The sequence below is a fragment of the Giraffa tippelskirchi genome, chromosome 11, assembly GCF_054371585.1.
Source record: "Giraffa tippelskirchi isolate mGirTip1 chromosome 11, T2T-mGirTip1v1.2.pri, whole genome shotgun sequence".
Classification (NCBI taxonomy): Eukaryota; Metazoa; Chordata; class Mammalia; order Artiodactyla; family Giraffidae; genus Giraffa; species Giraffa tippelskirchi.
In genome coordinates, this window is record NC_137285.1 from 91217885 (window position 1) to 91242265 (window position 24381).

At 39.0% G+C, this 24381-nt stretch overlaps 1 long non-coding RNA gene across 1 annotated transcript; it reads right to left on the minus strand.

The window, feature by feature from the left end:
- Positions 1–464: 464 nt before the first annotated feature.
- Positions 465–11864, minus strand: LOC145527430 (uncharacterized). Its single transcript, XR_014069748.1, has 5 exons — positions 11173–11864; positions 9982–10188; positions 8810–8899; positions 4800–4978; positions 465–2846 (listed from the first exon to the last, which is right to left on the minus strand). It is a non-coding gene; the product is annotated as an uncharacterized LOC145527430 (long non-coding RNA).
- Between the last annotated feature and the right edge of the window lie 12517 nt (positions 11865–24381).

The window sequence follows — 24381 nt, forward strand, 5'->3', positions numbered from 1 at the left end:
AGGATAAATTAAAATAAAAAATAAAATGATACACATAGACACATCATATTCAAGCTTCTAGAAACCAAAGGCAAAGTGATAACCAACTAGGCAAAAACATGTGCGCGCGCGTGCGCGCACACACACACACACACACACACACACATTACATGCAGAGGAACAAAGATGAAAATTATAGCAAATTTCTTGTCAGAACAACTCAAGCCAGGAAGCAATGGAGCAGCATCTTTAAAGTATAGAAGTATGTGAGAAAAAAGGACAATCTAGACAATTTCATACACAAGGCAAAAATATAAAGATTTTTTCCTGATGATAATTGAGATAATTTATTCCCAAAAGACCTGTAGTAGAAGAAATGTTAAAAGAAAATTTTGAGGCAGAATAAATGCAACAATAGACAGAAATTTGAATCAATATGAAGAAATGAAGAGTACGCTAAATAGAATTAATGAAACTAAATATAATTTTTTTTCTCATTTTCATTATTCTAAAAAATATTGGACTATTCAAAACAAAGACAGTGGCCGTGTATTATGTATCTATATATTATGTCTAAACAAAATATACTGTAGTGTACCTGAAAGTACAACCAAGGTGGGAGGTAGAAATGAGAACTACACAGTTGTAACATTTGTATGCTAGACTTGAAGTGGTAAAGAATTATTCAAAGGTAGACTGTGATTAAATAAAGTGCTATATTGTAAATTCTAGGGCAACCACTAAAAATATCATTAAAGATTATAAGCCCTAGTGGACATAAAATCAAATCATAAAATACTCAACCCAAAAGAAGATAGTATGAGAGAAATAATAATTTCTAAAACGGAACAAATAACAATCAACTGACAAAGAAATGAAATTAGTGTTTTGAAAGAAAAAAATCGACTGACAAGATAGTCAATTTTGTTTCAAGTATATTAGTAATTGCATAAGTAGTCTATATGTGCCAATTAAAATTCAGAGATTGTCAAATTGGATTAAAAAGCAAACCATTGCTGTCTATATAAAATACTGTCTTTAAATAAAAAATTAAGTAACTTGAAAATAAAGGTTGAAAAATAAATACATATAAATCTATACATACACAGAAACTATTCAAAAGAAACTGAAGTGGCTACATTAGTATCAAACCAAAAAAACAGACTTAAAATCAAAGAATATTAATATAAAGAAGAGTACTGGGATTTCCCTTGTCGCTCAGTGGTAAAGAATCCACCTCCCAATGCAGGAAACAAAGAATTGATCCCTGATCTGGGAAGATCCCACTTGCCAAGGAGCAACTAAACTTGTGTTCCACAGCTATTGAGTCTGTGTTCTAGAAACCAAGAGCTGCAGCTACTAAGCCCACATGCCGCAACTACTGAAGCTCTCAAGCCCTAGAGCCTATGCTCTGCAACAGAAGAAGCCACTGCAAGGAGAAGCTCAGCCATCACAACTAGAGAGTAGCCCTCACTTACCGCCACTAGAGAAAGACCACACAGCAACGAAGACCCAGCACAGCCAAAAAAAGAAAGAGTGCTACATAATGTATTTTAAGGATCAATTCGCCAAAAAGACGTAACAATCCTAAACATGTATATGCCTAACAACAAAACTTCAAACAACATGAGGTAAAATCTTACAGAATGAGAAGAAGAAATAGTTGTTGTTCAGTCACTACGTTGTGTCCGACTCTTCATGACTCCAAGACTGCAGCATGCCAGGTTTCCCTGTTCTTCACCACCTCCAGGAGTTTGCTCAAACTCATGTCCATTGAATCAGGGATGTCATCCAACAATCTCATCCTCTGGTGTTCCTTCTCCTCCTGCCTTCAATTTTTCCTAGCATCAGGGTCTTTTCTAACGAGTTGGCTCTTTGGATCAGGTGGCCAGAGTATTGGAGCTTCAGCTTCAGCATCAGTCCTTCCAGTGAATATTCAGGGTTTATTCCCTCAGGATTGACTGGTTTGATCTCCTTGCAGTCCAAGGGACTCTCAAGAGTCTTCTCCATCATCAGTTTCAAAGCATCAATTCTTTGGCTCTCGGCCTTGTTTATGGTCTAACTCTCATATCTGTCCGTGACTACTGGAAAAATAGCTTTGACCATACGGACCTTTGTCAGCAAAGTGATGTCTCTGCTTTTTAATATGCTGTCTGTGTTTGCCATAGCTTTTCTTCCAAGGAGCAAGCATCTTTTAATTTCATGGCTGCAGTCACTGTTCTCAGTAATTTTGGAGCCCAAGAAAATAAAGTTTGTCACTGTTTTCATCTTTCCCAATCTATTTGCCATGAAGTGATGGGACCAGATGCCATGATCTTATTGTTTTAAATGTTGAGTTTTAAGCCAGGTTTTTCACTCTCCTCTTTCACCTGCATCAAAAAGCTCTTTAATTCCTCTTGGCTTTCTGCCATAGGGCTTCCCTGGAGGCTCATACGGTAAAGAAGCTGCCTGCAATGCAGGAGACAAGGCTTCGATCCCTGGGTCAGGAAGATCCCCTGGAGAAGGAAATGGCAACCTACTCCAGCATTCTTGCCTGGAGAATTTCATGGACAGAGGAGCCTGGTGGGCTACAATCCATGGGCTTGCAAAGAGTCAGACATGACTGAGCAACTTTCACTACTATTACTTCTGCCGTTAGGGTGGTATCATCTGCATATCTGAAGTTATTGGTATTTCTCCTGGCAATCTTGATTCCAGCTTGTGATTCATCCAGCCTGGCATTTCACATGATGTACTCTGTATATAAGTTAAATAAACATGGTGAAAATATATAGCTTTGGCTTACTCCTTTTCCAATTTTGAACCAGTCCATTGTTCCATGTCTGGCTATAACTGTTTTAACCTACAGAATGGCAAGAAAAAATAGACTAAGGGACAAATCCACAGAGCTGGAGACTTCAAGATTTCCTCATAGTAATCAGTAGAACAAGTAAACTGAGAATTGATAAAGTTGTAGAAAATCTGAATGACACTATCAAATAAGTACTTGAAAAGATGTCAATATCACTAGTGATCAGAGAAATGGAAATTAAAAGCACAGTGAGATACCACTACATACCCATTAGAATGGCTAAAATTAAAGAAGAAAAACTGATAATAACTAACATGAGTAAGGATGTGAAGCAAGTAGAACTTTGATGCATTCCTATAGATATGCAGAATGGCACGGAAATTTTGAAATACAGTTTGAAAGTTTCGTGTAAAGTTAAACATACACTTACCACATGTCCCAGCAATTCTGCTCCCAGGGGTTTACCCATGTGAAGTGAAAATTTATACTCACAATTAAACTTGCACATGAATATTTATGGTATCATTATTCATAATAACCCCAAACTGGAAACAATACAGACATCCTTCAGCTGCTGTATGGATAAATTAATCTGTGGTACTATGGAATACTGCCCAGCAACAAAAAGCAGCAAAGTGCTGATACACACAACGTGATGAATCTCAAATGCATTACAGTAAGAGAAACAAACCAGACTCAAAAAACTACCTGTGATATGCCCCATTTCTATAACATTCTTATAAAGGTCAAAATCTAGGGTCAGAAAACACATCAGTGGGTGATAAAGGAAGGAAGGGTAGCTGACTACAAAGGGGCAATAGAGGATTTTCTGAGATTCACACAACCGTTCTATATCTTGATTGTCATGGTGATTACATGACTGCGTATATATCAGTGTATACATATATATACATGTGTATTAGAAATATACACTGAAACAGGTTCATTTTGCCCTAAGTAAATTATGTCATAATTTTGTGTCCTGTCATAAACACGGAAAAAAGTTCCACATGATCTGTTTAGCTCCCCAACCTCGTGTGCTGTGAACGTCCTCTTATCTACTACACTGATTGGCCATCTTCCCCTTCTTCAAATGCACCAGGAATTATGACCTTCACACGTGCTATTCTTTGTCTGACAAACTACACACTCTTCATCGGTTAAGTTCAACTTATCTTTCAATCTCAACCTAAATCCTAGGTTCAAATCCAGGACCCACTGCTTACTGGTTGTATAAGATATTAATGAATATCTCTGTAGGTTTCCATGTCTATAAAATTAGCAATATGGTAGTTATTTTATAAAGTTTCCTAGAGGATTACGTGAGTAAATATGTATTTGTTGTTGTTTAGTTGCTAAGTCGTGTCAGACTCTTATGCAACCCCAAGGGCTGTAGCCCACCAGCCTCCTCTGTCCATGGGATTTCCCAGGCAAGAAGACTGAAGCGGGTTGCCACTTCCTTTTCCAGGGAATCTTCCTGACCCAGGGATCAAATCTATGTCTCCTGCATCGGGAGGCGGGTTTTTTACCACTGGGCCACCAGGGAAGCCTGGCACAAAATAACATAAGATACATTATAATTTTATATGATATGATTATCTCTCCTCAAGATCTTCCCTAACTCTCTTGTTATACTATCTCTTGTCATTTTCCTTCACAACCATAATAAAATCTGTGTTAGTATATTCATGTGCCTGTTCATTTACTATCCAACTCCATGGAGATTAGAATAATACCTGCTTCATGGACTCTACCTACTTATCTATCTATCCATCCATCCACACTATGTATGTCTGTGACATATTGTAGACACTTATCAAATATCTGTTGAACGAATGAACAGTTAGAAGAATGCTGTCATAGACGAGCAGAATTCTCATAACTTGATCTCTCTTTGGGAGGCAAGTGCCACTGTGATCCCAACTACACTCACAAAGTGGCTGGGTCGTGAATCTTGCATGGTGGTTCTTTTTAGTCGGAGCTCAGACTCCACTCCATAACGTCAGGTGGCACTTCTTTGCCTCCTTACCCTACTCTGCTGCTTCGCCCCAGCACTGTGTCTGCACTCAGCTTCCTCGTGACAGACTAGGTGAGTCAGGCTCTGACGAGTAGACGCAGCCATCTTCAGCTGATGAAGGAGAGACTGAGAAGCCACACGTTAGCCTCAGATGCCGATCCCATTCTCCACTCCACCTTGACCAGAAAGCCCTGTGTTTTGAAAAGTACACACAAGCCTCAGTAGTACTCATCCTCTGAGCCCCTTGGGATCTGACTCTGAGTGTTGGGGGGATTGGTTCACATATAGTATGAGAACGTGTTCTGTGAGGAAGAAGACTTCTTAAATGGAAGAAATTTGTCAGCCAGAGCCCTAAACTTCTCTGCTCTGAGACTGTTCCCTGAGAGTGGGACTCAGGAAGTGGAAGTCAGTTCTCTTACTGGTGGAGAAAGTATTACCAGAAACCCAGATGAAGACGGCGCAGACATCGGTGGCCCAGAGGAAGTTAACAGATGCACGTACTGTGGTGCATCAGGACACAGAACTCGGGGCTCCAGAGGAAGTTGGCAAGCAGTGGGTGCAACACAAATGAGCAACAGAGATCATCATGCATAACGGTGGTCCCTTGAACAAAAGCCCTGGGAGGCAAGCAGTGACTCAGCTCCAATGCAGGGCAGTCTACTTCTCCTTCCCTGAAAGGCTCTTGGAGAAAAGTGATTTTTTCAAGGTCTATAAACTGATGGGGACTAGGTAGCTTTCAGGCTCCACCTATAAGCCCTTTCCTGGGGGCTTAGGTGGTAAAGAATCTGCCTGCAATGCAGGAGACCTGGGTTCGATCCGTGGGTTGGGAAGATCCCCTGGAGAAGGGAATGGCTTCCCACTCCAGTATTCTTGCCTGGAGAATTCCATAAACAGAGGAGCCTGGTGGACTATAGTCCATGGGATCACAAAGAGTTGTACACGACTGGGCAACTAACACTAAAAAGGTTCAGACATATTTAAGGAAGAGAATATTTTTGAAAGAACTGGACTATCTATGCGAACAGGTGGGGGTAGGGGATGCAGAGCTATTGAAATTTAGGAAACATTATTGTAAATGTTAATACTTTTTCTCACTCGCCAGCTGGTGAAGCTGGATAGATGTCAGTTATACTTGCTGATTGATTGAGCTGTGATCCCATCATCATGGCCACTGTACCATTCCATCTGGCATTTAGACTCTGTGATTGGGATTGTTTGGGAAGAAGGCCAAGATAATCATATCTGGCTCGCTGCAGTCTGCTTCAGCAGCTGCATGTAAACCCAATCCATGGTCCAAAATATGTCCATCTATACAATATACATTTTATTTGGGGTTTGATTTAGAAGTGATAATATTAACAATAGGAACATTTTACATGAATGAGTAAACAAAATCAGTGTGCTGAATGACAAAGTTCAACTTATGCTATTTAATAGAAGGCCATTTAGAGTTATGGAAATTCCATATGGAATCATATCTCATGATTATCATACATACATATAAAACCAAATTACAGTTCATGCTGATAAATCCTGGGTTAGCTAAAGACACTCCAAGGTCATAAAACTTAGTAATGTGTGAAATTTGCCAAGGTTGCAATGAGGCAGTGGATTACTTTTGTTTCTTTGAAAAAATAACCTTTACAGACCATGTCACCAAACGAGCAATTAATAAGAAAGAACACATCATTAAACTCTGCTCCTGGGTAATTTATATGCCACAGTGTTCACTGTTCATAACCCAGCCATTTCTTCGTGAATCATAACATTGTCTTAATTATCACTACCATTCTCTGGTAATTGGTTTCCTTCTCTCTTATCCAGGAATAGTTTTAAAACCTTTGAAGGCTTTTGCAAAGCGCATACCTAGATGTCAGGTAGGTTGTCATTTTAGGAGCAAATTAGCTCAAGTTTTCCTTCACAATGTTCTTAGGTAATAAGATATTCTTAGGTTTCCAGATGCCAGGAACAACAATGAAAAAGAAAATTACTTCTTTTAACACAATAACCATAAACTCTATAGATGTTTAGCAACGAATAGCCTTTTGTTCTGGATTTTGTAGAGACGTTATTCAAAGCTTAACATTTCTGGAGCCTTCGGTAATGCAGTCTCTTGTGAATATGATCTGTCTTGGAATTGTTTCTTTAGACAAATAGGCAGAAACCAGCTGATGCAAGGCTGACTTCATGCTGAGCTAAGTTATGGTAGTGGAGGGCCAGAGAGGCATGGAGTGATCCTTCTGGCCTTGTCTTAAAGAAAGATGATGGCTGTAGCTATTCACACAACTACAGTGCATGAGGTCATTTCTTTTAAAATGCAGACTTTTTCTTAAAAGAGTCCTTTGGGCAACCGTGGTATCAGATCATTGGTCTGCCTGAATTGTGCACTTTTCAACCAATTGTTCTGATGTCATATAAATCCAGTCAGAAAGAGAAAGGAATAAATTTTTCTTTAGCTAGTTTCTTCTTCAAAGCTGTAAGATGGACTTAGACAATGGATTTATTGTGTTTTTATACCAAGTGAATATATTGAAAAGTATGTGGGCAGAGAAGGTGGATATAGAGTAGAATCGTGCTTCCCAAAACTTCATATGTGTACAAATTGCCTGGCAATCTTGTTTAAATGCAGATCCTAATTCAGTGGGTTTGGGGTGAGACCAGAGATGCTTCATTTCTGATAATAAGTTCTCAAATAGTGCCAATCTTCCCAGTCTAAAGACCTAGATGTGATGTGAGTTCAGTTACTAACACTTTAACTGCAATCAAACACAACATTGGTATAGGTGAGAAACACTAGATATGGATTTGGAGTACAGGTTTATAGCTGGAAAGACGTGGGTTTACATTTCCATGCTTTATTCAACAACCAAGGACTTTAGCCACTTAAGCCTTCAGAGCCCCATCTGTATGGGGATAATTATACCCACCCCAGAGGGCTATTGTTGCACATAGAAATGTATAAATGACATTTTTATTTCAAATGCATAGCTCAGAGCTTAGCATAGAGCAATTGCTCAATAAATGGAATTGAGATCAGTCTTCTTGGGGCTAAGCCTGCTTACCTGCCCAAGGCTTGACTGAGGGTCTTTGTTTACATCATCTACCTGAGCTGACACCTCAACTTCAAATTAACAACTCTTCATTTCATTTTTAGCTTTCAACTTAGGGAATGTGAATATTTAACCCTTTGCCTTTCAGAATTTCCAGTTGTTTTATCAATCACAAAAATAAATGAACTTCAGGGGTATACGATGTTGATAAACATGCCCCCATAAGAAATTTTTTAAATTATGAGTTGCAATAATTTCTCAATATCATTCGGTGAGTATCTTCATGCCCAAAAAATTGATGAACTAATTTAAAGCTTACACACAGTTGTAGTTTGGAGGTCGCTGTCTCGCACGTGCAGCTGGACACAGAGGCCCTCATTCCTGCTCAGAGAGGCGGCTGCTCCCTCTCCTGTGTGCGCCGTGGACCCTTCTATTACTTCTCCACTTGGCCGCACCTGAGTAGACCAGTCACTGCTGATCCTCTGTGTCTGTTGGGCCCCCAGAGCTCCACCAGCCCCACCACTAACTCTCGGAGTTCTAATGGTGCCAGGGCTGTCCCATGGGGGAAGCGAGAGGGGCATTTGGAGAACAGAGAATGCATTCAATCGTCCCACTGCATGTTGTTTAAGGTATCTCCAAGTAGCATGCCCGACTCCAGATGAGTCATTGAAAATGACTCACTGAATTATTGGAAAACTGTTTTTGCATTTTTCCAGGTTCTATGTCCTAGGATTCAGACGTTGATTGGGAAACCTGAACAAAACAAAATTGTGGTCAACGTTTAGTGCATCATCCTTCCCTCTGATCAGCTCCCTGCGGATCCACCATGCCTCCACCAAACTGCCCGAGGCATAGCACTCCCCAGATGTGCTCGGCTGTGTCTGGTCCCAAAGGCAGAAAGCTTGCCTTCTTCCCCAGGAGACTCACAGAGCCATGTAAATAGGCCTCTGAGGGCCAGTCTCATCAACTTACCTGACACTTGTAGATGTTTCTGAATATCCGTTCACTCTGGTCATACTTAGGTTCCCTCTTGTACTCTGAGCATCAGGGTGCTGAGAAGCTCTAATGAAGAAAATCAGAAGAAAGGAAAGAAAGAAAAAATAATAATATGTATTGATTACTTAATATCTGAAGGCACATTGTTAATTTCTTTACAGCTAAATTCTTTCCACACAAAAATCTAAAGAAATAGTTTGGTTTTCTGTCCTTATTGCCTAGATAAAGAAATTGAAGCTTAGAGGCAGCAAGTGACTTGACCAAAGTTGCTACATTAGTAAGTTCCAAGTTAGGATTTCAGCCCAAGCTTGGCCTCAAAGAACATGCTATTTCTACTGTACCACACCACAAAGAACTATAAATTGAGAACAGAAGTGGCCACAAAGAGCTAATCTATTAATGTGTTGAATGCTAATGAACATTAGTCAATTGATAGGCATTAGCTGTGACACATTTGCCAGGAATATGACCCTCCTTTTGCAAATAGTCTCTTATTTATAGGGCATTGAACATTGCTTCACTGATGTATTAATCATATTTTAGTACAATACTACTACTTATTAAATTCTGATGTTATAATACCCTATTTGTATGATGCCACACAACTGGTTAGAAAGTGAAACAATGAAACCATTTAAAGCACTGCTTACCTTGTGATAGCTAAAAGATTTATCATGTCTAAACATATAACAGAATTAACTGTTTTTTTTAACTATACCCAAACTCTTCTCAGTTTTTATGACGCATATAAGAAAGACTAATATCTACATTGGTTGTCTTTAACCCTTATGAAAAACAAAACAAAACTAAGGACCTTTAAAAATTTTTTTTAAATCAAAATAGTACAACTACAGGACACTTTTAAAAAATCAGATGGTTCAGAGAAGATTATAGTGAGAACCAGTAGTCTCCCATCTCACTCTTTAGAGTCAGAGTACATTTGGCTTTAAGTTTGAGAAACATAATTAAAAGTGGCTTCAGGACTTCCCTGGCAGTCCAGTGGGTAAGACTCCAAGCTTCTACTGCAAGGGGTGTGGGTTCAGTCCCTGGTAGGGGAGCTAAGATCCTACATGCTATGCGGAGCAGTCCCCCCAAAAAGTATTTAAAAAATGAAATGGCTTAATTAAGAAATATAGTATCTCACATACCAAACTCCCTGTGCAGAGTGGGCTTCAAATGTGTGGCTCAAGACTTTTGACCCGACTGCTCACAAACACTTGGCATGTAGCTCTGTCCCTTCATAGTCACAAGATGGCTGCAAGCTCTATCTGTACAAAGCAGTGGAAGACTGTCTCCTCAGTTAAGGAAGAGATGCCCTCCTCTTCGGTTTGATTATGCTCCTGCCTCCTCTATGACTGAAAGTAACCAGTTAAGCCTCAGGCACTGTTTGTCCAGATCATTAATCCTCTACCTGATCAGATCTAATGCCCCTTTTGAAAACAAATTTTTCATAATTCCCTCTTCCCTAGCCTGTTAACATGTGATTGATACCACAACCCATCTCAGATGTCCTCCATGAAATCAATCCCTGGTACCAAAAAGGTTGGGGACTGCACTTATATTAATTGGGTTTGTGTCCTTGATTAAAAAAAACAGTTAACATCTTTGGCATTCTTTAAAAATTTGCAAGACACTTTCAACTATATTATTCAAACTATCCCAACTCTTATCACCTTTCATGAAAAATAATGAGGGTAAACTAGATCATGGATGGCAAATACATTTCATACTAGTTGCCAACTCTGATCAATTAGTAGTGGTTCCCTGGATAATAATAGCTTTAGAGTCAAAAGAGACAAAGCTATTTAACTTCTAAATTTTTGTTTCTTCCTCTGGGGAATAGAAATTATATTACTACCTACACATATCTAGTCTCAATAGGAAAATGTGCTTGTTTGGTGGGGTCTGCTATGAGCAATGGAGGAGGAAGGAGAAGCATTTGTTGACCATATAGTTGCTTGCCTTACTGGAAATTCTCCACCCTAAATTCTCTAGCTGTTCCAAGGAGGGAACTTAAGGAAATAAGTCCTTTGTTTAAAAAAAAAAAAAAGGTCACCCAGTTTAGAACAGAGAAGAGTTTCTAAGGAAATATTTCATTATATCTGGACCCCAAGAAGATATTGAACAAATTTGAGGGGGAAAAAAAATCTCCTTTTATCATTGCCTTCCTTGGATCTTAGAAAAAACTAAGAAAAATGAAACAAACAGCATGAAAGTTACTATTTCTTAAAAATACAATTTTGTGATTTCTCAAGATTACAGCAAATGAAGCAAAGAATTTCATCACATCTCAATTATTATGGCATTAAGATAACAATTCAGATTTGAAGGTCACTAACCATGGTCCAGTTTAGACAGATAGATGTAACTGTTGAGGCTCTTCGCCAGGGATCCTTTCCTTTGGCTTCCTGTATGTCTTCTGGGGTCATCTATCTCACAATCTGGGATCTGGTCTAGCTAAAACCTTGTCCTCTAAGTGAAAACACTCCAAACTTAAATACATTTCTCACCCACTTGGACCCTCTCCCTTATTCTTTTCCAGTCTGAGTGATGAGCTTAGCTCATTGTTGACAAAAAGTGAGGTGATGATTGGCATTCTTTGAGCCCCAGTGGGTGATTTGAGTTTCCCTGGCTCAGATGATCAGGTCCACTGTATACCTGTTGAATGACTCAATTAATGAGTTATTCTTAATGGTCATACTCCATGGAACCACACACAGAGATACAAAGGGAAGCAGTTTTACAGGCATCTACATATTATACTTTTTCAATACAATGATAGATGTATGAGATAATAAAGAGATAGGGAACAAATAAGTTCACATATAGTAGGAGATCGGGCATTGTTTAATAGTTCCTGTTAGTAATTGATCCAAATAAGACTCTACAGAGCATCCTGGCAGTTTTGAAAGCCCTAAATGAGTTATTTTCAATATATAAAATCCCCGACTCTTACTGAACCATAAGAAACCATGAGAAATTCTACAAGAGTCTCTTTTCTAGGTTCTCCTCCACTTAAGTTACACATGGTGTCCTGCAACCCAGCTATTGCTCTCCAAGTCATTAGCAAACAATGCATTTCGGAACACTGGAATACCCAGTCATGTTAGCCTTCCAGCTCTAGGAATCCTGTCTAGACGAGCAGCTCTGGTAATCCCACCCAGGCAGCAGTTTCCACTGCCTGGACGTTCAGCAGAGAACACAGAGGACTCACTAGGCAGAGACAGAAGGAGCTGGAAGTGAAGGCAGACCCCTCTCGCCTTTTGGCCCCATGCCCAGGGCATCAGGCTACTGTCTGAATGATATCACCAAAAAGGGGGTAGGATGACCCCACCTGTCTCTAAATATATCATTCTGTGGGCTTGTCCCTTATAATTCATTACCCAAGTGAGATAATGACATAATGCACATGATATCCATGACATAATTTATTTAAAATCCTTAAGCACAGTGTCTGGCACATAGTGAGATGTCAATAAATTTAACTGTTTGAGATATTACAATTATTCGTTCATATGAAGTGAGGCATTAAAACTATTTTTAATGACACAAGACAATATATTGAGCCCAGAAGAGGCATTCATACTCAGTCCACCAGTAGCTCTCTAGATTCAACCTTCAGCCCTGGTAGGACCCCTAGGAAGAGGACATGGGATGGGGCTCTTTGATTTGAAAGATTTAAGGAGTCGATGAGGGAGAGCAGAGTCAGGAGGACACTGTGATGGGACGAGATGAGGATGCGAGGGTCCTGCCGGGAAAATTAAGATGTAAAGTGGAGGAGAAAGATGAAAGCTTCTGTGGAGTAATATAAAGAATCCTGCTCAAGAATCAGGAGATATGATCCTCATTCAAGCTCAGCCCCCAGCCAGCTGTGTGACTTTTCCAAGTCACTCAGTCTGTCTAAGTGTTAGCGTGTTCAACTACCAAGTGATGGCATGGGGTGAGTCCCTCCTTAGAACCTTCCAAGAGTACCAAAGACAAAGCTTTTCTACTTTCCTTAAGCCAGGTTCTACATGTAATAAGTTCATAACATAGAGGAAAGCGTTGAAGAGTTCTGTAAATGTAACAACTGTCAGAGCTGTATCAAGTGACGAACAAATGAGTCTGGGGCTGGTGGGCTGCAGTCCATGGGGCCGCAAAGAGTCAGATGTGACTGAGCATCTGAACTGTACTGAACAAATCAGTCAAGATTAAAAATCTACACTTTATAAAACACAGTACAGGGACTTCCCTGGTGGTCCGGTGGTTAAGACTTGGCCCTCCAGTGCAGGGGTGCAGGGTCAACCCTTGGTCAGGGACCTAAAATCCCACATGCCTCACAGCCAAAAACCCAAAACATAAAACAGAAACAAAATTGTAACAAATTCTATATAGACTTTTAAAATGATCCCCACCAAAAAACAAAAAAACAAACAAAAAAAACCCTTACAGAAAATAAAATAATACTTGGTACAGTGTCTATTGTCTCAAGACTCCAGTAAATCTTATCCACATCTTACTTTGTTTTTTTCAGTGTAAAGCCAGTAAAGACACCCTGAAAAAACACTTTTTAAACAATTATGTTTCAACTGGTAGAGAACAGGCATGTCAGAACCTCTGCAGGTGTTAAGAGTTCAAAAATATATACGTTTTAACATTGGTTTGTTTCCATTCGTGGTATATTATTTATTTTGAAATTGTGAAGAATGTTGAAGAAAAGCATGGGATTATTATATTTATCAAAATAAGGGGGCGAGTCACCGGACAGAAATAAAGAACTGGATGTTAAAGTGAGGATGTTTTTATTTTTCTCCTTCTATTTTCTAAGGAAATTAAAAGCTTTCTATTAACCTCCTTGCTTTAGTAAAATAATAGGCTTAACGTTTTGGAGTGTTTTTACAACAGAGAAGTAAAGGGGATTTTGAAAGTTCTACCAACTCAGCCCAATGATTTATGAAGATAGAAATAGAAAATGATATAAGGTTATGAGGACCTCAAATAGATTTCCGAGCCAGCGGTAGAAGGTTGGGATGAAAAAATGAGCAAGTGATAGGAAATTTGTATATAAATTAATAGCTTCAGAATTCAATTGAGCTCCAAAAAAACAGTCAACATTCACTCATCAAGTCCCATCAATTTACATGCAAGGAAGCTTTGGCATGGGGTGTAATTTAATAGCCGTGTTCAGCTAATCTTCACAAATCAAGAGGATACTGCTACACTTCCATGTGTAAAGAATGTGCTTTGAGCTGCTTTGCCAGCTAGGGAGATGGATAGGTTTGCAACCATCTTTCCAAATTCTTTGGCCCCAAAGCTAACACATTTGACTCTGAGCACAAATGTCCAGGCAGCTGTTCAAGGTCAGAAGTATGATCTGTTGTCCTGGATCAGATTAAGGCTCATGAATCTTCATAGGGATGGATCCAACCAATATGCAGTGAGCAATTCTTCTGATTATTCTTTCTAAAAATACTTCTTTGATTATTTCATTGCACTAGTCAAAAACTTTCCATGGTCACAGACTAAAAGATCAATATACAAAAGTAAAATGCATTCCTTACCCATTCTGCTGCCTCAATTACTCTACGGTTGCTTTGCTCCAGTGTATTTTTAATCACAGTTATTGCATTGTTCATTGCTGATTGCTTATTCTTTAATTCTTCTAGGTCCTTGTTAAACAGTTCTTTTATCTTCTTGATCTGTGCCTTCAGTCTACTTATCTGTACCTCCATTTTGTTTTCAAGATTTTGCTGCATCAAACAATTTGAAAATTAAAGTTTAAAATATTCTATTCTCAGTAACATAAAAAACTGCTTAGTATTTAGGAATTAGTTGTTAAAAAGACATTCAAGACCTGAAAATTGTAAAATATGCTGAGAGACAATAAAGAGAACCTAAGAAAATGAAATGGCGTATGTATAAATTAGAAGATTAAATATTGTTAGCATGTCAGAACTATACAAATTGATCTATAGATTTGTATTAGCTTTGGTTCTCCAGAGAAATAGAATCAACCACAGACAGATAGATACCTCAAGGAATAATGTTTAACTGATTATCTAGACACCATGTAGCCCTGTCAAGTTGACACATAAAATTAACCATTACAAGACTTAGTGTGATTCCAGCAAAATTTTAGAGCTAATTCTGAAGTTTCTATAGAAATGTAATGAACCTGAATACAGGTAAACCTGATTTTTTGCACTTTGCTGATTGATGCTTCACAGGTACTGTGCTTTTTACAAATTGAAGGTATATGGCAGCCATGTGATGAGCAAATCTATTGGCACTATTTTCCCAACAGGATTTGCTCAGTTCATGGCTCTGTGTCACAGTTTAGTAATTATCTCACATTTCAAACGTTTTCACTATTATTCTCTTTGCTATGGTGATCTGTGATCAGTGATTTTTACATGTTATTATGATAACTGTTTTGGGGCCATGAACCACACTCATATAAGATGGCAAGCTTAATAATTGCTATGTATGTTCTGACTACTCTGCCAACCGCCTGTCTCTCTCCCTTTTCTCAGGCCTCTCTATTCCCTCAGAGACAACAATACTGAAATTAGGCCAGTTAATAACCCTACAATGGCCTCTAAGTGTTCAAGTAATAGGAAGAGTTGCATGTCTCTCATTTTAAATCAAACGCTAGAGATGATTAAGCTTAGTGAGAAGGCATGTCAAAAGCTGAAACTGGCCAAAAGCTAAGCCTCTGGTGCCAAACAGCCAAAGGAAAAGTTCATGAAGGGAGTTAAAAGTGCTACTCCAGTGAACACACAAATGATAAGAAGGCAAAACAAACTGATTGCTCTATAAATAAAGTTTTAGTAGTCTGGACAGAAAATCAAATGAAGCACAACATTCCCTTAAGCCAAAGTTGAATCCAGAGCAAGGCCCTAACATGCTTCAATTTTATGAAGGCTGAGAGAGGTGAGGAAGCCAGTGGAGGTTGGCTCATGATATTTAAGGAAAGAAGTCATCTCCATTACATAAAAGTGCAAGGTGAAACCACAAGTATTGAGGTATTAGGTTGGCCAAAAGTTTGGGTTTTTCCCACAAAACTTTTTGGCCAATTTAATAGAAGCTGCAATAAGTTGTCCAGAAGATCTAGCTAAGATAGTCAATGAAGGTGGATATACCAAACAACAGATTTCCAATGTAGACAAAACAGCCTCATATTGGAGAAAGATGTCATCTAGGACCTTCATAGCTAGAGAGAAGTCTATGCTTGGTTTCAAAGCTTCAAAGGACAAGCTGACTCTCTTGTTAGGGGCTAATGCAGCTGGTGACTTAAAGGTGACACAGTGCTCATTTACCATTCTGAAAATCCTAGGTACCCTATTCTCTCTTTGCTCTAGAAATGGAACACATAAGTCTAATGCCAGCATATTGGTTTACAGCATAGTTTACAGATCATTTTAAGCCCACTATTGAGACCTACTGCTCAGGAAAAAAGATTTCTTTCAAAATATTACTGTTCATACCTGGTCACTCAAGAGCTCCCATGGAGCTGTATAATGAGTTTCAAGTTGTTTTCTTGCTTGCTAGCGCAACATCCACTGGCTTCCCAGGTGGCGCAGTGGTAAAAAATCTGCCTGCCCGTGTAGGAGACACAATAGACATGCGTTTGATCCCTGGGTCAGGAAGATCCCCTGGAGTAGGAAATGGTAACCCACTCCAATATTCTTGCCTGGAAAATTCCATGGACAGAGGAGTCTGGTGGGTTACAGTCCACGGGGTTGCAAAGAGTGGGACACGATGGAATGACTGAGCACACACACAACACAACATCCATTCTGCAGCCCATAGATAAGGAGTCATTACAACTTTCAAGTATTATTATTTAATAAACCCATTTTGCAAGCCTATAACTTCCATAGATAGTGGTTCCTCTGGTGGATCTGGCAAAAGTCAATTGAAAACTTTCTGGAAGGGATTCACCATTCTGGGTGCCATTAAGAACATTCACAGTTCACAGGAAGTGGTTGAAATATCAAATTAATAGCAATTTGGAAGACGTTCATTCCAACTTCCCTGGATGACTTTAAGGGTTTCAAGACTTCAGTGGAAAAAGTAACTACAGATGTGGTAGAAATAGCAAGAGAACTACAATTAGAAGTGAGCCTGAAGGTGTGACTGAAGTACTGCAATTTCATGATACAACTTTAATGGATGAAAGTGGTTTCTTGAGATTGCATCCACTGCTGGTGAAGATGCTGTGAAGATTGTTGAAATGACAACAAAGAATTGAGAACATTACATAAATTCAGTTGATAAAGCAATAGCAAGGATTGAGAGAACTGACTCTGATTTTGGAAGAAATTCTACTGTGGGTAAAGTGTTATCAAACAGCATTGCATGCTACAAAGAAACATTCATGAAATGAAGAATCAATCAATGCAGCAAACCTCATTGCTGTCTTATTTTAAAAATTTTTGCAGCTTCCCCTTCATCAACCATCAGTCAGCAGCAATCAACATTGTGGTAAGACCTTCCTCCAGCAAAAAGTTTACAACGGGCTGAGGTTCAGATGATGGTCAACATTTTTTAGCAACAAGGGATTTTTCAACTGAAGTATGTACATTTTCAGACATAGTGCTATTGCACACTTAATAGACTAAAATATAGGGTAAATACAATTTTATATGCACTGGGAAACCAAAAAATTCATATGACTTTCTCTGTTGTGATACAGGAGGAGAAGCGGACAACAGAGGATGAGATGGCTGGATGGCATCACCGACTCGATGGACATGGGTTTGGGTAAACTCCGGGAGTTGGTGATGGACAGGGAGGTCTGGCGTGCTGTGATTCATGGGATTGCAAAGAGTCAGACACGACTGAGTGACTGAACTGAACTGAACTGATTGTGATACAAAGGTCCGTCTAGTCAAAGCTACGGTTTTTCCAGTAGTCTTGTATGGGTGTGAGAGTTGGACTATAAAGAAAGCTGAGTGCCAAATTGATGCTTTTGAACTGTGGTATTGGAGAAGACTCTTGAGAGTCCCTTGGACTGCAAGGAGATTCAACCAGTCCATCCTAAAGGAGATCAGTCCTGAATATTCATTGGAAAGACTGATGCTGAAGCTGAAACTCCAATACTTTGGCCACCTGATGGGAAGAACTGACTCATTTGAAAAGACCCTGATGCTGGGAAAGATTGAAGGCAGGAGGAGAAGGGGACGAAAGAGGATGAGATTGTTGGATAGCATCACTGACGTGATGGACATGAGTTTGAGTAAGCTCCAGGAGCTGGTGATGGACAGGGAAGCCTGGCATGCTGCAGTCCATGGGGTCTCAAAGAGTCAGACATGAGTGAGTGACTGAAAAGAACTGATTGTGATACCCACTTTATTGCAGTGGTCTGGAACTGAACTCGCAGTATCCCCAAGGGATGCTGGTAGCCAAAACAATTTTGTAAATGAATGACAAGTTCAGGGATTCATACTACCTGAATCTAAGAGAAACTACAGTACTGTAGAAATCAAGCAGGTTTGGAAGTAGTGTGAGTCTAGACAAATATGTCAATGGAAAGAATTAAGAGTGCAGAAGTAGATCCAAATGTTCATTTTACTTTCAACAAATCTGCAAGTAATGAAATGGAGAAGGGAATGTCATCCTAACAAATAATGCTGGGAAAACTGTATACACATATAGGGGAAAAATAAGTAAATAGTCACCTATCTCTACCTTATACCAGACATAAAAATTAATTCTAAATGAACTACAGGTCTAAACATAAGAGCTAAATCTATAAAACTTCCAAATGAAAAGAGTCTCAAATTAGAAACAGTTTAAATGCTCATCAACAGGAGAATGAATAAATAAAGCATGTTATAGTCTTACAATGAAGTACTAGTCAGCAATACAAAGAGCAAAGTACTTACTTACACAAAACACAGAAGAACCCAAAACTATTATGTTGAATTAAAAATGTTGAATTTGAGAAAATATGTAAATATTCATATAAGCAATGCTCCAAATCAAACGTTGAGCATTTTCCCACCACCCCATACCCCTTTCCAAGCCAATCTCAAACTCCAAATAGGCAGCTAGTTTTGTGTTTTCTATCACCATAAATAAATTTCATCAGTTCTGGAACAGCATATAAATGGAATTATATAATAAATACTTTTCATATCTTTATCTGATAAAAGTTTAAAATATTAATGTGCATTCCCTATGTGTGAATATATATATATGTGTGTGTGTGTGTTTATATATATTTATATACATACGTGTGTGTGTGTATACATACATCCCATACCCTATAAAGCATGTATGTCACTTTGGTGAAACTAAAAGATATTTTTTATCAATGAAATAATCCAAATTTTTGTTTGAAAGTTCAAAACAGGCCTATCTAGGTACTTCAACTTTTCAATAATTAATTAGTATACTAATGGAGCACAAAAATGTTTCAGATTGTTCTGGAGGTAGCAAGCACAGTAGAAAGCACACAGGTAGGAAGCTGAGAAACATTTTCCAATGTTCTGGCCCTGCTACTAACTACTGATAGTAACTTAGACAAGTCATTCAATCTCTTTGAGCCTCACTTCCTTCAGGGGTTACGCTCATTGGTCTTCCACCTTCAAAATTTCATGATAGAACTTCCACTCTATTGTGTATTACTGACTAGAACATATGACCAACCTACTGCTGCTAACAATGCATATCAAAAGACATATCATTTAGGTCTAGTTCTTTGACCAAAGAGCAATTAAGTAAGAGATTAAGGACCAAAGATTACTAGAAAAAGATCATCTATTTAGAAATTAAGAAATGCGAGGGTGAAAAAAAAAACAGAGTAAAAAATATTAAATATTTAGAATGAACTGTGGTGTTGGAGAAGACTCTTGAGAGTCCCTTGGACTGCAAGGAGATCCAACCAGTCCATCCTAAAGGAGATCAGTCCTGAGTGTTCATCGGAAGGACTGATGTTGAAGCTGAAACTCCAATACTTTGGCCACCTGATGCGAAGAACTGACTCATTTGAAAAGACCCTGATGCTGGGAAAGATTGAAAGCAGGAGGAGAAGGAGTGACAGAAGATGAGATGGTTAGATGGCATTACCAACTCAATGGACATGAGTTTGAGTAAACTCTGGGAGTTGGTGATGGACAGGGAGGCCTGGCGTGCTGCAGTCCATGGGGTTGCAAAGACTCGGACACGATTGTGTGACTGAACTGAACTGAATAATAAAAGCTTTTTTGTCAGGATGATTTGAGGGCAGTAATTTGTAACCTTAAAATCATTTATTATAAAGGAAAATCTCTGAAAATTCATGAACTAAGCCTCAAAATTCAAAATTAGAAAAGGGAAATCAGAATAAACACAAAGAAAATAGAAGAATGAAAATAATAAGGACAAGAATAGAAATGAAGATGGGAGCTACAAAGAAAAAATTAAGCCTTTCTGGGCAAATCATTGAGAAGACTGATCAATAAAAAAAGAAGCTACTTAAGATAAAGGAGTCTACCCACAGATTTCATTGGATTAAAAATGTAAGATGATTTTTTGTGTCAAAAATTTGAAAATTTGGAGAAAAAGTAAAAGTTCTCAGAGAAAAACATAATTTACTGAAACTTGCTTAAGAGGAATTAAAAATATGAGACTATAACAATTAAAAGTCATTAAAAATTCTTCCCACACAAATAAAGCAGACTGTAAAAATTTTCCAAACATTAAAAGAAAAAATAATTAGAAACATATGCAAACCAGTCCAGTGCACATAGAAGAGGGACACTCCCTAACTCGGTATGTTGGGTTAGCACAGTCTGGAGAACTTTGACAATGACAAAATGAAAAAGATAATGTGATGAGCCAATCTCCTTCATGCAATCATTCCAGGAAATCCTAAATAAAATACTGGCAAAGTCTATTTAGCAATGTATAATGGATAACAATGTTTAAGGGCTTCCCAGGTAGCTCAGCGGTAAAGAATGTGCCTGCAGTGCAGGAAACACAGGAGACTCGGGTTTGATTCCTGGCTCGGGAAGATCGCTTGGAGCAGGACATGGCAACTCACTCCAGTATTCTTGTGGGGAAAAGCCCATGGACAGAGGAACTTGGCAGGCTACAGTCCATGGGGTCATAGGAGAGCTGGACATGACTGAAGCGACTGCGCTCGAGCACGAACGAAGCTTAAAAAGATGTGTGTGTGTTAGTTGCTTGGTCATGTCCGACTCTTTGCAACCCCACGAACTGTAGCCTGCCAGGCTTCTTTGTCCATGGAATTCTCCAGGCAAGAATGCTGGAGTGGGTAGCCATTCCCTTCTCCAGATGATCTTCCTGACCCAGGGATTGAACTCTGGTCTCCTGCATTGCAGGCAGATTCTTTACCTTTTGAGCTACAGGGAAGTCCTTAAAAAGATGATACATCAGGACTAATTTTGATTTTTCCTCCGTATCGCCTGTGCACTGTGTGTGTGCTCAGTTGCTTAGTCATGCCTGACTCTTTGCCGCCCCATGGACTGTAGCCTGCCAGGCTCTTCTGTCCATGGAATTTTCCAGGCAAGAATACCAGAGTGGGTTGCCATCTCCTACTCCAGGGGATTTTCCCCACCCAGAAAACAAATCTGTGTCTCCTACACTGGCAGATGGATTCTTTACTGCTGAGACATCAGAGAAGCCCTTAGTAGGTGTTTAAATTGGTACTATCACCCTGGAACACTGTGTGGCATTATCTAGAGAAATTGAATATGTCATACACTGAGACATGGCAGTTTCATTCCTGGGACCAAAGCCTAGAAAAACTCCTGCTCATATTTGTCAGAAATGACCAGAAATATTTAAAACAGCTTCCCAGGTGGCTCAGTGGTAACGAATCTACCTGCAATGCAGAAGAGTAAGGAGATGCAGGTTCAGTCCCTGGGTCAGGAAAATCCCCTGGAGGAGGAAATGGCAACACACTCCAGTACTCTTGCCTGGAAAATCGCATAGACAGAGAAGCCTGGTGGGCTGCAGTCCGTGGAGTCACAAAGAGTGGTACACAACTGCGAGACTAACACTTCCACTTTCATCTAAAATGGGTAAAATGGAAAACAGCTCAGACTTTCACCAAAGAGAAAGGGGTAACCAAATTGTGCTGCAGTCATATAACATGGCGCTGTATAGAATTCAAAGCTGTCCACACAGGAAGCTCAAATCCGGTGCTCTGGGACAGCCTAAAGGGGTGGGAAGTGGGAGGGAGGGAAGTTCAAGGAACTTATGTGTACCTGTGGCTAAATCGTGTAGATATATGGTAGAAACCAACACAATATTGTAAAGCTATTATCCTACAATTAAAAATAAATAATTTTTTTTAAAAAAGTGTCTGGAATCAGTTTACACACATCCACATAGACAAACTTCACAAATGTGAAATTGCACATAACAAGCAAGTTCCAGAATTACACCCTGAGCCTGATTCCACTTAGCAAAAGCCAAGGGATATTATCATGTGTGGTTTTAAAATAAGCCCTGGGATAGATAAACACAGTATCCACCATAGTGGTTAAGTCTGGGGAGGGAGATGGATTGCAATAGGAGAGCCTAATGAGGCCTTCTGATGACCCTCTGACAATAATCTCTTTCTTTCTTACACTGGGACGGTAAGTGTGTGGTTGTTCATTTTTGAATTTTGTAAAAAATACAAAAATGCTATAAATATGCTTATATGCTATGAATATTCTTTGTTGCTGTTGTTGTTTAGTAGCTAAGTCATGTCTCTTGTGACCCCGTGGACAGTAGCCTGCCAGGATCCTCTGTCCATAGAATTTTCCAGACAAGAATACTGGAGTAAGTTTCCTTCTCCAGGGGATCTTCCTAACCCAGGAATTGAACCTGTAGCTCCTGCCTTATCTCCTGCATTGTAGGCAAATTCTTTACTGCTGAGCCACTGGGGAAGCCCATTATGCTCTTGGGTGTGTAAAAATATTTAATTTTTAAGCATTTTTAAACATTCTCTGATTTTCTATGCCTAACATGCTGGTGACATGAAGGAAGTACCTAGCCCTTGCTTCATAGTTTTACAACAAAAAAAGAACATTCCTTTCAGCATACGTCCCTGGTGATTAGAAATTTCTTCTCATTTGCTTCCTTGCTTTGACAAGGGAGAAAACAAATATCCTTTAGGGAGAATGAGGGATCATTCTAGAAACCCCTTCCATATTCTGAGACATGTTTGCTCTTTATTTAAATGATAAATCAGCAATTACTATTGGGCCGTTCTCTGAATTAAAAGAAAGTAGGTTGCAAAGCACAGGATCAAGGTCCAGCCACAAGGATACAAGAACTGGCTGCAAAATGCCTCTTACTGTTTTAAGAGGCTTTACACTGTTAGGACAATGATTATTATATACATTTACCAGTGGGGTTTATGAGGAACCGAGAAGAGAAAAAACACGGACAGAATTAAAATCTTCATGAGAGAACCAAGGTAGAGATTCAATTTTCCTCATTCCTAGTCCTGCATTTTTTTTACAAAGTACATTACATTATATATGAAGGATAAATTTATGAAATAATAAAAAAAAATTTTTTAGACAATTGATAGGAAGCAAGAGACTTTTTAAAATTTTTAATTGAAATATAGTTGATTTACAATGTTTTAGGTATACATCAAAGTGATTCAGTTATACACATATATATATTCTTTTTCAAATTATTTTTCATCATAGTTTATTACAAGATATTGAATATAGCTCCCTGTATTATACAGTAGGATCTTGTTGATTATCTATCTTATAGATTGTATACCTGTTAATCGCAAATTCCAAATTTATCCCTCCTCCCCATTTCCCCATTGGTGACCATAAGTTTGTTTTTCTCTGTGAGTCTATTTCTGTTTTGTTTATAGGTTCATTTGTATCATTTTTTAGGTTTTACATATAAGTAATATCATCTTTGTTTTTGTCTGACTTACTTCATTTATATGATACTCTCTAGGTCCACCCATGTTTTCGCATTTTATTCTTTTTATGGCTGGACAACATCCCACTGTATATCTGTGCCACATCTTCTTTATCCATTCCTCCGATGGTGGACATTCAGGCTGCTTCCAGGTCCTGCCTATTGTAAACAGTGATTCTATGAACATAGGGGCGCACGTACCTTTTCAAGTTAGAGTTTTCTCCAGATACATGCCCAGGAGTGGGATTGCTGGATCATATCATAACTCTGAGAAATATTTTTAGATAAGAGATATTAGCCAAGCCCATCCAAATGTAAATATTATTTCTCTCTCTCTTCCTCTCTCTCTTCTCTTCTTTCTCCTCCCTCTCTTCACACACGCAGTGGAGGCATCTCTGTCCACACATCATTTTGACATAGAGAGAAGGAACTTTAATTATAAGACATGGATGGTTACTTGAATTTCTACAACTGTACAGAACCTATGTTTCACATGGCCGTGAGGGCCCCTGCCTGCCTCTGCCATCAGCAGGCCACATTCGTTTTGTACCGCCAGCCCTTTCTGACACAATCTCATAGCTCTTCCTCTATCTAGTCTTTTAAGCAAGCTAATATGTCTCTTTCTCCTTTTTTCTTTGAAAAGCAATTCAGCGTGAGCCTCGTTGATGCTTTCT